We start from the raw sequence: 12168 nt of genomic DNA, 5'->3' as shown, positions 1-12168 counted from the left end.
CAGTGTAAAAAATATTGAATTATAAGTAAAAGTCCCACTTTCACAAAACTAAAGTATTAGCAGCAAAATGTACTCAAGTATTGACATTTAGTCACTTTTTGCTGTTTTATCCCCAGTTTGCGGGATTTTCCTATCAAAACAGGAGAGTAGAAATGATAAACATAATCATGGAAAAAAATGAAAAGAGAAATGTTTGCAAAATTGTCTAAAGCTCTTAGCCTGGAAATCCAGACCCAAATCTGAAAGATTAAGGGTCTGGCATTGAGTAATGAAAATGGCCCAACTCGAGGGGCAGCACCAAGCATGCATTTGAAAATCTCACTGCACGCAATTGGATAACACTACGACCAATCACAACAATACACGGGGTGACATATCCAGAGCCCCATACTCTTATGCTGCGTTCCAGGCAACCTGTAACTCGTGTTTTCACAACCTTCTACCTGTGAAAGTGCCCTGGAACAGCAGTCAAACCCATAACTTACTACTCATGAACTCGTACCAGATCGTTGTACTCCCAGTTACAGTTTTTGACATCACATACACATAAACAACAATGGTGACCCGTGTTGATGCTGTACAGATGCCGGTGATTAACAGTGACAAATAAATAAACATAAACAGGCAACGTAAAGTAATTCCGTACATTGTAATCAAAACAATACACATACGATTGTGTACTACTACAGGTTATGTTTATTAAATGAAGCCCAAAATATGTCACGACTAGAAATCGCTAGTATCAGCTAGTGCTAGCTAACGTCAGCGTTAGGTAGCCGCTAGCTAACGTTAACGTTAGGTAGCCTAACCTGAACCCTGCCAATGGCACAATGTTTAGCTAGCCAGCTCGTGACTTTGCCTGGAACGCTACCAAGTCGTGAGTCGTGACTTGAAGTCGTAACTTACAGGCTAAAAATTGCATCTGGAACTCTGCATTAGCTACCAGCGGAGCTAACTGGTAGATTAAACTGTCGTCATCTGTTTAGCTCGCCTCTGGCCCGCCTATATCAGATACACCGATGTGATTGGTGCAGCTCGGCTACAAGGGCATAGTTAATGAGCATCATAGTGACTCGCTGAGCAAATTCAAATTGTGCTCTCGCGAGAACTCTGGATTTCCAGGGTATAAAGTTCTTGCACTATCATCAACATCAAGCTAAAACCAGACTTGTTGATTCCTGAAAAGTTGACAATTTGGGGATGGCAGTAAAATCTGAATATAGTACCATACCATACCGTACTTCCCTCAGAAATGTGGTGGCATAAAAGTTCAAATTTGCTTAAAATGCAAGTTATACTAGAAGCCTATATCAAAACTGGTGGAAGAAGTATTCAGACCCTTTACTTAAAGAAAACAGCAAGACCTAACATTTAAGTCCTGTATTCAATATTGTACTTGAGCAAAAAATACAGAAGTATTATCGAAAGTATTGTGTCGAAAACATTCGTTATGCAAAATGGCCCCATTCAGAGTGTATTACTAATATATATTACATTGTTTAATTAATATTACAGATTAATCACAGATTATTACAGATTAGCATTAATGTTCACATGGCATTTTACTGCTATAGTTGGTCATGGTGGAGCACATTTCAGCTACTGTCAGATTAATGGAGTAGTAGGCTAGTTGAGTAAAAAGTACAATATTTCCCTCTGAAATGTAGTGGAGTACAAGTGTAAAGTGGTATAAAATGGAAATACCCAAGCAAAATATATCTCAAATTTGTACTTGAGTAAATGTACTCAGTTACTTTCCACCACTGCTTAAACCTTATTAAAAGTACCTGGTTGCATGAACCCACCTGAGTATACCACTGGTGGCAGTCTTGTAATTGCACCAGCTGGGTGTGGCGCGCGCAGGGGACGCGTGAACGCGCCTGTTCCACCTGGCCCAATCACGTACGAGGAAGCTCACTACACCGCCGTCTGCTGCTGCTGCTGGTGCTGCTGGTGGTGAGTGTCTGCACTGTATGTGCTGCAGCTCGGCCAGGACACCTCCACCAGTTCACCTGACTGGCTGGTAACCTGAACTAAAACACAGATTTTCTCCTCTGAAAAGTATCGACCACTAACTCTAACGGTGTTGGAGCGCGTTACGTGTCCCTCCCGGCGAGCCTCTCATCCCCCTCGGTAAGTCAAGCAGGACGGTTCGCCGCATCATTATGTGTGTTTTGTGTGTGTGTGTGTGTGTGTGTGTGTGTGTGTGTGTGTGTGTGTGTGTGTGTGTGTGTGTGTGTGTGTGTGTGTGTGTGTGTGTGTGTGTGTGTGTGTGTGTGTGTGTAACGAGCTGCTGCAACTGCTACGAAAAGTCATTGAGTGTGCATGTTAGCAAAGCAGATTGCATTTAACCTTCCTACTACTGATTTCTTTAAACCTTTAAGGTGACAATAGAAGGTGTCTTGCAATGCAGTTGAAGTCCAAAATGACATCCTAATGATGATTGTGTGTAGTTTGAGGCCTGAATCTGTTGCTCCACTGTACTGTGTGTTGGCAATGTAAACACCAAGGAAACATTAGCTTGTTTTAAGTATTTTAAAGTTTTGATTCAACAACTTGATTATATCAATAATTTACATTTTAGGCTCTCAGCCTATAGACATACAATGCCTAAAAAGTGTCAATCCCATTTGGAGGTTTTCATGTTTTACTTACTTGTTACTGAATCAAACATTTAATGGGGGCTTTTTTGACACTGATTAACAGAAAGACAATATGTCAATATCAGAATACTTTTCATAGGCGCTGTAGTTATATAGCCTAGTAGTTAGCGTTAGAGCTTTTTTTATGTTGGAGTAACAATTTCTAGTTGTCACTTTCAGTTAATGAGTCTATTTGCAGAGGACTGAAGTTTATAGGTTTTGCTTAATTGGTAGTTTACCTACTTGCATGATCCATAAATATTGTATTTGGGCTGGATCTAGTTTGAAATGTTCCAATATTAGTGCTATATGTTTTAGTATTTGATAACAATGTAATACTTTTCCTAATACTTAAATATAAACGAGTTTTCCTACAAAATCCTTGTTTTATTTAACAAAAGTAGCCAAAGTCCTCATATTAAGACATTTATTTTCACAGCCAGTCTTACAAGACTTTTCCTAAATAATGCAGTTTTAAAATTGGCAATAACTTTTGATTTAATTCAGGAACTCTCTGTCCAAATAATAAGTAAACAAAACTACTGATCTGATGAGACATTTGATGCTATATTCTCAGCACTCTACGGTTTTTGATGGTGCTTCGGATGGATCTGGTTGCTACCACAAACTAGTTAGAAACGCAGCCCTATATATTCGATGGACCATTGTGGTCTGTGTTGTGTGGTTGATGTTTCAGTGTTGCGGTGGTTGTTGTGGATTCACATACAGATCTTAGGCTACCCTTTTAGTTCACCGTGTATGGCTTTATGTGCCTCAGACCCCGGCTTCCTTGGCTTTTGTACACTACTATACATGCTGAGATGAATTAGAGGGCAATCCATTCAAGTGTTGGGAACAATACCCCCGTGGAAAAAAGGGTTTCTCCCTGGGTCAGGTCAAGGGAGAGGGTGGTGTCACCCCTCCCCACCCCCCTCTCCCGGTTGCTGTGGAAGCCGAGAGTAACATGGAAAACTCAATTCTCTGACGTCATCCCAGAGGAGGAAGATGTTGGGGGGGGCTTGATTTATTTCTGTGGGAGCAGGAGAGGGGCTGAATAGCTGTTGCCAACTTGGGTCAACTCGAGTGGTCTTTATTGCCTGATAATCTGTCCTTGTCTTATAAATTCAATTTTAGTCTTCAATGAAAATCGGTAAAAAAAAATGAAAAACCATAACAAAAGACCATTACAGCATCCTTGGTTTGGTGTTACATTCCTTTCTCTTATGTCAAGCCCCAAACTCCCACCCCTGTTACCACCCAAAACTCTCAGCTAAAAGCTGTTTAATAAAGAAAATTAAGCGACAGTGACAACAACTGACACATCTTTTCTGCTCAAAAAAAGGATTCAGGGCTAAAATAAAAACACAAATATACAATGTTACAATACCTGTCTCAATAAATATTGTTTAGGGGATTAATGAACATTGCTCAGTGGCTCCTGTGTTGTGTTTTGCAAGAGTCTGTAATATGATCCGTGTACATGCGCTGCCTGTAAGTAGTGTTTCGTGGTATTAAAGTGTATTCTAATGAAGCCTGCTGACTCTCTGGGCTCTTGGGCAAACCCTTTTCCCCACCGCTATGTAAACATGTTGCATCCCCGCCATGTTGCCCCGCTGTTATCTCTATGGTGACCGGAACACCTGCTTTATTCGTCACCTTTGTATATCATAATAACCTCACTCAGGATCTGTTGGTTTAAGCCAAGTCGAGTCGTTTTTTTTTTTTTTTGTTGTTTTTTTCTTTTTTTTTACTAAACCAAAGAGTACGTGTGTTATTCTTTCTCAGAACGCTGTGATTAATCTGTAAGCTTCCGCTGTGTAAGACTGTGAAAGCCCAGAGGTACAGCGAGATTTGCCCAACGCTGATCTTGGCACCAGGCTCAGGTTGCTGAAGCAACAATTGGAGAGCAGAGCCAGAGGTGATGCAGACACAGTGGTCTGCTGCAGGCCAGACACCGATCACCCGGTGAACAAAGAAACAAACAGAAGAAGAGTCAAAGCTCTGTTTTTAATCCATAACCTCACAGATGGTGTACTCTGTCCCATCTCATCCGTCCTTCTTGTCATTACTTCCCCTGAGTGGGTTTAGTTTCACCTGGTTTACGTTTTCCCTGGGTGAGCAGTGCCTTTGTATCTTTTATTAGGTGGTTTTGTTTTGTGATCTTAAGGGTAATATACGTACGTATGTCTGGAAAAAGCTCGTTTGAATAACTATTGAATTGTTCCTATTAGAAGAGGGCCATGTGATACAATGGTATATGTCCTTTTATCTATATAGATAAAAGGACTTCTATATAAAGACACAAATAACACAAGATGCATCAACCTGCATAACACAAATATATATATAGACATCTTTGTGTTTATATATAGACACATAGATGTATAAGTTCAGCAAACACAGAGCAACATATTTGTGTCCGCCTGACAAGTTGAAGTCCAATGTTCCCTCTCCTTATAGTTCTGTTTTGGTCTCCACCAACCCCTGAGGGAAACGTCTGGCTCTTTTATACAGCTAAATGCTTCACTGTGTTCACCAACTACGTATGTAGTTGCTAATTTTGCCTGTCCGTCGTTTGGTGGCGGGCAGATAGTGCGGTTTGTCAGAACATAGTTTAAGAAGAATAGTTTTTTGTGGCATTTTTAGGCCTTTATTATTGACAAGACAGCTTAGACGTTAAAGGGGAGAAAAAAGGGGGAATGACATGCAGCAAAGGGTCGCAGGTCAGAACCGAACCCGCGGCCGCTGCGTCGAGGACTGAGCCTCAATTCAATTCAGTTCAATTTTATTTATAGTATCAAATCATAACAAGAGTTATCTCAGGACACTTTACAGATAGAGTAGGTCTAGGCCACACTCTATAATTTACGAAGACCCAACAATTCCAGTAATTCCCCCAAGGGCAAGCATTCAGTGCGACAGTGGCGAGAAAAACTCCCTTTTAGGGAGAAATCTCGGACAGACCCAGGCTCTTGGTAGGCGGTGTCTGAAGGTGCTGGTTGGGGGTGTGATGAACAATGGCAATAATAGTCACAATAAAGATGCTGGAAAAATGACCAGAAATAATAGTTGTAGTAATTCCTGGCATAGCAGGGCACTGCAGGGCGTTACAGGTCGTAGCAGGGCACAGCAGAGCATAGCAGGGCGTAGCAGGATGTAGCAGGACGTAGCAGGGCACTGCAGAGCGTAGCAGGGTGTAACAGGGCATAGCAGGGCGCAGAGCAGGACCACCGGGACAGCTGCAACCATGATTTAGGTGCCACCCTAGTCCAAGGAAACATGCTGGGCAAAAGAAACTCATAAGGACAATAAGCTCCCGAGAGCTAGGTTAGTAACAAGCATTTTTGGGACAAGGATGCACACAGATGGAAAGAGAGAGAAGAGAGAAACTCAGTGTGTCAAAGGATATCCTCCTGCAGTCTAAAACTATAACAGCATAACTAAGAGAGACAGGTTAAGGAGAGGAGCCTGCTCGGGCTAGAACTCTCCCCTGCCGGATCAGGCTGTACTGGCCTGCCTCCCTCTATTTTTATGTTATGGTAGATTAATCTGACGACTACGAAGAGAAGTATGTATGTGTGTGTGTGTGTATATGTATATATATATATATATATATATATATATATATATGGGCATGTACTCTAGCAGGTGAGCTACCCAGGCGCCCTCAGAACACATTTTAAAGATAAGCATTGTGTTGCCAGTTTATTAGGCACACCTAGCCAAAACAAATGCAGTCTTATAGAACAGTCTGATGATAGATCCTGCCCTCGTAAAGGTTATAATGTTAACTCTTTGTCAAAACTATTGTAGGGAGGTGTTGTTTTAACTGTATGATCAGCACTGTTAGTTTGTACTGCATTATACTGACGGGTGTTTCATATTTAGTCTTACCCTCATTGATATAAATAGGGTGGAGAATATATTCACACCTCTCAGTATTAGACTGGTGGCGGAGTTTAGATACCATGGTGTAGTGAAATATCTGACAGTTGACACATTTATGCCGTCTCATGATATATATCATCATGCCCAATCCTAATGATTATTTCATCATCTGTTGAGTTAACTTGCATATTGTTTTGATTAATGGATTGATTGTTTAGTCTATCAAATAAGTTAAAAATCTCTTTTTCAGTCTGATGAAGGTCCTTTAGACCGACAAATCATACATAAATTTACCAGGAAGCAAGACAGTGTTTTTTTCACTTTTCTTTCAAGTTGTTAGTCTATAGTAGTAAGTAAATAGTCGAAAGTGCTCTTACAAGGTCCCAGAGCGGAAGGTGATGTCTTCAAATTTCTTTTCTTTTTCCCAAAATATTCAGTTTCCAACTATGTAAAACACAGGAAAGCAGAAAATCCTCACATTTGAGAAACTACAACCAGCAAATGTTTGACATTTTTGCCTTTTATAAATGGCTAAAACGATAAACTAATGATATCAAAATTTGCCAATCCACTTATCATTTCAGCAGTGTTGGACATGCTCGCCTCAGTAAGTTTGAGGTTGATGCATCTATCTATCTATTCCTATCTCACACATACACATCCGTGGTTCTGAATTATCAGCTGCTTACCAACCAAACTTTAATGAGTGAGTTGTTAAGAGGATAAACACATATTCCTGGTCTGTTTGACTCAGATTTAGAAAGGTTTTGCTGTTGGTTATATAATTAGATGAATTCCCTCCTCAGTTACGGGTTAGCTGACAGGCGCGATATAACCGGTGTTACAGGTGAGCTAGTCATTCATATTAGTCTTAGCTGAACCCGTCTGAAGCCTGTTTAAACAGTCATTGACAGAGCAGCAACGCATGCGCTGCAAACTGGCAGCTTTAATCTTTAAAATCTGAAAACCGTGTTACAGACACAGGCTGTTATTAGCAGCTTTATGCTAAGCTTGGGGGATATGTTGTGTTGGGGGTCTTTAGAAAATCCTTCCTTCTCTGACTCTGCAGGTGTTTGCTTTGCAGTAGGAGGCACAGTGAAGGGACTGCAGTTACAAGACAGTTTGGGGAGGGTTTGCAGTAAAGGTTACATTTTTGTGTACATATGCATCTTAGTATTTATTATATGGTGCTATACAGAGCTGATGTGAGCTATAATATGATTTGTGACAGTGTTGGCAATATTTGTTTGGGTGATATTCAGCTTCTAAGTCCAATACATCCCATGTCATTAATAATGTCTTCATAGAGTCAGCAGGAAGTAATGCTGCACTTGTATAGGCTTCTAATAAGAACTTCCTAGTTAGACATAACATCTGCCTCAGCAGCCTCCCGGCTATTGCACACTGCAATAAAAATCATGGAAAATGAGGGGTTTAATGTGCTGCGATTTTTTTTCTCCGTATAGATTTCCATGATAGATCTGTTTGAGATCAATGTGTTAATTTTAAAGAGTAAATAAAGAGTGATCTTTGTACTAAAAAGTTACTTTGGAGGATATCAACTTGATTTGTCGAACTCTGATGGCCGAAGTCTCAAAATCAAAGTCAGATAAACTTTGGAATTAGGGCTGGGCAATATTATCGATATTATATCGACATCGATATATGAAGCTAGACATTGTCTTAAATTTTGGATATCGTAATATCATGATGTGACATAAGTGTTGTCTTTTACTGGTTTTAAAGGCTACATGACGGTAAAATTATGTCATTTTCTGAACTTACCAGACTGTTTTAGCTGGTCTATTATTTGCCTTTACTCACTTAGTCATTATATCCACATTATTGATGATTATTATAAACTCTCATTGTGTAAATATTTTGCGAAAGCACCAATAGTCAACCCAACAATATCGCCGCGATATCGACATCGATGTATTCGGTCAAAAATATCTTGATATTAGATTTTCTACATATCAAACACCAGCTCTGTTTGGAATACATTTTTGCACACAAGGACGACTTTTTTTTTGTCCCTCATCACTTACGTTGAAAGCACATTATAAGGGATCTTGTAATGGCCATTATGAACAGGAGAAATGATCACAGCAAGGAAAAACTGTTCCAATCTTCATATGAGCACCTGATGTTGGTTTAAAGACAGACTTGAAAAATTGTGAAACTATCCTTAAAATAATAAAACGATGGTGCTTCTTTGTTAAACTCTCCTGTAGCTCCATACAAATGACTGTTATTCTCATGCCAGGTTTATCATACACCATACATATTATTGGTAATATACTTGGCACCATCACTCCTAGGAAAAGCAGCTCAGTCAGTAGATGATACAGTTAAATGCAACTCATTTTCATGACTCATTAGTCGCAGCAGAACACAATGCCATAATTATTTGTTTATTTGTGATTAACGTGATCGTTAATCAGAACTTTAAGCCCCAAATAGCCTACCATGTGTTTTGTACTTTTCCCGACTGCACTACATAACCCAGAAACCCACGTTGCTGTCACAAGAACTCGTGACAAAATCTCAGGTTCAGTCACGCTGATGGCGTTAAGAGAAAAGTTGTTACAGTTTGTACCTACTCAGTTAGAAAATAGGAGATATCCACTTTTAAAGATTTTTTGATTTTTTTTTTTAACCTTTATTGGATAGGACAGCTTAAGACAGGAAAGTGGGAGAGAGAGGAGGATGATATGCAGCAAAGGGCCGTGTGTCAGAATCGAAACTGGGCCGCTGCGGTAAGGACTGAGCCTTGGTACATGGGGCGCACGCTTAACCAGGTGAGCTACCAAGGCGCCCATAGATCTCCACTTTTAAGCACAATTGAAATTTGAAGCGTCAAACACTTCATTTTCTGCATTCTCATGAATTTTTCTGCACCAATTTATGGTGCAAATGTCTTTATTTATAATAGGAAAATTAGATTAGGTTTTTTGGGGGGTTACACTGGCCAGTTTTGATTATTGGGGGGTTGTAAATTATGCCTATGCCTCCAACTGACAGCTTTCCTCTCACACGGAACAGGACTTTGATGCAGAGAGAGATGGAAGGGAGATTGCGGTCTATTTATAGTACCGTTTGTGAATAGTGGGCTAATTTTACAGAAGAACATCAGGGACAGTTTTCAGGTGGATTTAATTGCCAAGCTGAAGATCGAGCAGGACCGCAACTGTTTTTTTTAACCAAGAGGACCGCACACTGCAGACTTTAAAAATATGCTGTTTGCAGGACACATCTCACTTTTTTAATCAAGGTTTATTTTTTCATTTTCAGTTATGAACAACACAGTTTATGCAGCAATCAACGGTCGCGTAGATTTGAACAAAACCCCTCCCCACCCGTCCCACCCCCAGGTAGCAGGCAGTTAAGAGTAATATGAATTACCAAGAGTTACACACATCAACAACAAAAAGAGAAATAATAAGAATAGAAAAAATAAATAAAAGAATAAATAAAAAATATACACTACCGGTCAAAAGTTTGGGGTCACTTGCATTGTTGCATTGTTTTTTTAACCAGGGCAGCAGTTTTCAGATTACATTATATGCTTACATAATTGCAAAAGGGTTCTCCAATGTTTTCTCAGTTAGCCTTTTAAAATGATATCAGATTAGTAAACAGAATGTGCCTTTGGAACATTGGATGAATGGTTCCTGATAATGGGCAATGTAGATATTGCATTAAAGATCAGCCACTTCTTTCTACAACAGTCGAGAACCCTTTTTTTTCTGTAATGGAAATTTCTAAGTGACCCCAAACTTTTGACCGGTAGTGTATATCGCGTATAAATATAGTGGATAGGAGAAAAAAAGAGTAAAATGCAGCAAGAATGCAAATGCAAGCAAAGGAGGATGTAGGAAGGTCAACTAAAGTCAGATTGTATGTTGATCCCTTATAGTTAGTAACCGAGCATCTAACCCATCTATAAAGTCTAAAAAGGGCCTCCAAATCAAGTAAAATTTTGAAGTAGATCCTCTCATGTCATGGCGCAACGGATCTTTTCTACTCTGTGACTGCAAAACCTCCCGAAACCAGTGCGCAAAGGCAGGAGGGGAAGCCTCCTTCCACTTGAACAATATTAGTCTTCTTGCTAGCAGAGTGGAGTAGGCCACTAGGTTTGCCTGGGTGGCCTTCAAGTGCGCACCAGCTGGAACGACCCCAAAAATAGCAATCAGAGGCGAAGGTGTAAGCGAGCAGTGCAACACAGTGGTCAAAGCGTCAAAGATGGATTCCCAAAATGGAGTCAGTTTCGGGCAGGACCAGAACATATGGAATAGGTCAGCAGTGTCTAGACATCTCACTTTTTAAGGAGCTGTTTTCCTATTTAGTCCCTGTAACTAGATTCTGTAAAATCAGTGACAAGCAAGACAGACGGCATCCTCTGCTGACGTTTAGCAGATAAACCTGTGATGGAAAGTTCCATGTTTGTCAGTATTGCAGGTTTATTTTCACATGGCATGAGGTGCTAAGTATTGCACCTTGGCCTCATTAGCAGTGTCTTTCTCAGACAAATAACACCATATAATAATCCCCTTAACACCAATTTTGCAGATTTGAGAGTGGAGAAACTGTTCAGTTTCATTGGAGTCACGTTAATCCTCCATGCAGAGCCTACTGTATCATTGTTTTGGAGGTTGTTGGCCTGAACGTGCAGCAGGCTGGTCAGCCTAAATTCTAGATGTAACCTAACTCATTCTGCAACGTTATTTTGAAGTTACACGTCACACACAGCACTGTTTTAATCAGAATTACCTCCTTGGTCCTAAAAAATGGCTTTTATCATGATTAAATAAGAAATAAGGGATGGTTAAGAGAAAGGGGGGGGGTGGAAGAGCCTGGGAGGAGCAGTGCCTTGTACTCTGACAACCTTTCGAACTAAAGTTGAAAGCTAAGCAGACTGGTTGGAGTGACTAGAGGAAATGGTGAGGATTGTCTGACCTGACGGCGTGTAGTCAGAGGACTGACATGTTCATTAATGTATTCTCTCATCTGGAGACTGGAGTCTAAATCTTTATCACTTTGTGTCAAGGGAGTAGGGCTGAAGGCTTGAGTGTTTTAACTCATCTATCCTTCAAAGATGAACGAGATGATTTTAATTACTAATTAATAACTCAAAAGTTTTAAATTTCACTCTTAAAGGTCTTACATATTCTTTATAGCTTGTTTTGGGCAGTAATGTTGGTTATAAAATGTTTTTGTATGGGATTTAAGCAAAAATTCTCAGTGCTGTTGTTCCAAACATCTGACTTTCTGTAAAATATGTGGACCTTAAATTAATTTCAGTTATTATTTTGGTTAATCCATCCAACCATCCATTTATCCTTCCATTTTCTGTTGCGGTTCCAGGTTGTTCAATGATTAATGAATAATGTTATTGTGAATTATATTGCTGTGATATTAACGTCTATGAATGTCATTCATGCACTTAATAAATCATTTTTGGCCGGTATGACCATGAACCAGGTATAAAATTGCGTTCTTTGTGGTAAACAGTCTTTATTTAATGTGCTGAACCCTGCAGAAAGCCTATCTATATTCTAGAGAAAAAAAAAGACCCAGAAGTCATATTTCCTTTGCCCTTCAACAACATGTTGCTTCCTGCATTAGAAATATTTCA

General features: G+C 39.9%; 1 protein-coding gene across 1 annotated transcript in view; it reads left to right on the top strand.

Moving 5' to 3' along the window:
* The first annotated feature begins 1940 nt into the window (after positions 1-1940).
* fhdc1 (FH2 domain containing 1) overlaps positions 1941-12168 on the top strand; it is a 44317-nt gene continuing 34089 nt past the window's right edge. The window contains exon 1 of the mRNA XM_031302345.2: positions 1941-2133. The gene's annotated coding sequence lies outside the window, so the exon portion shown is untranslated. The remainder of the gene's footprint in view (positions 2134-12168) is intronic.

Source organism: Sander lucioperca, chromosome 4 (genome assembly GCF_008315115.2).
Source record: "Sander lucioperca isolate FBNREF2018 chromosome 4, SLUC_FBN_1.2, whole genome shotgun sequence".
Lineage (NCBI taxonomy): Eukaryota > Metazoa > Chordata > Actinopteri > Perciformes > Percidae > Sander > Sander lucioperca.
Note: the sequence above shows the minus strand (reverse complement) of the source record. Positions and strands in the feature narration are given on the sequence as shown.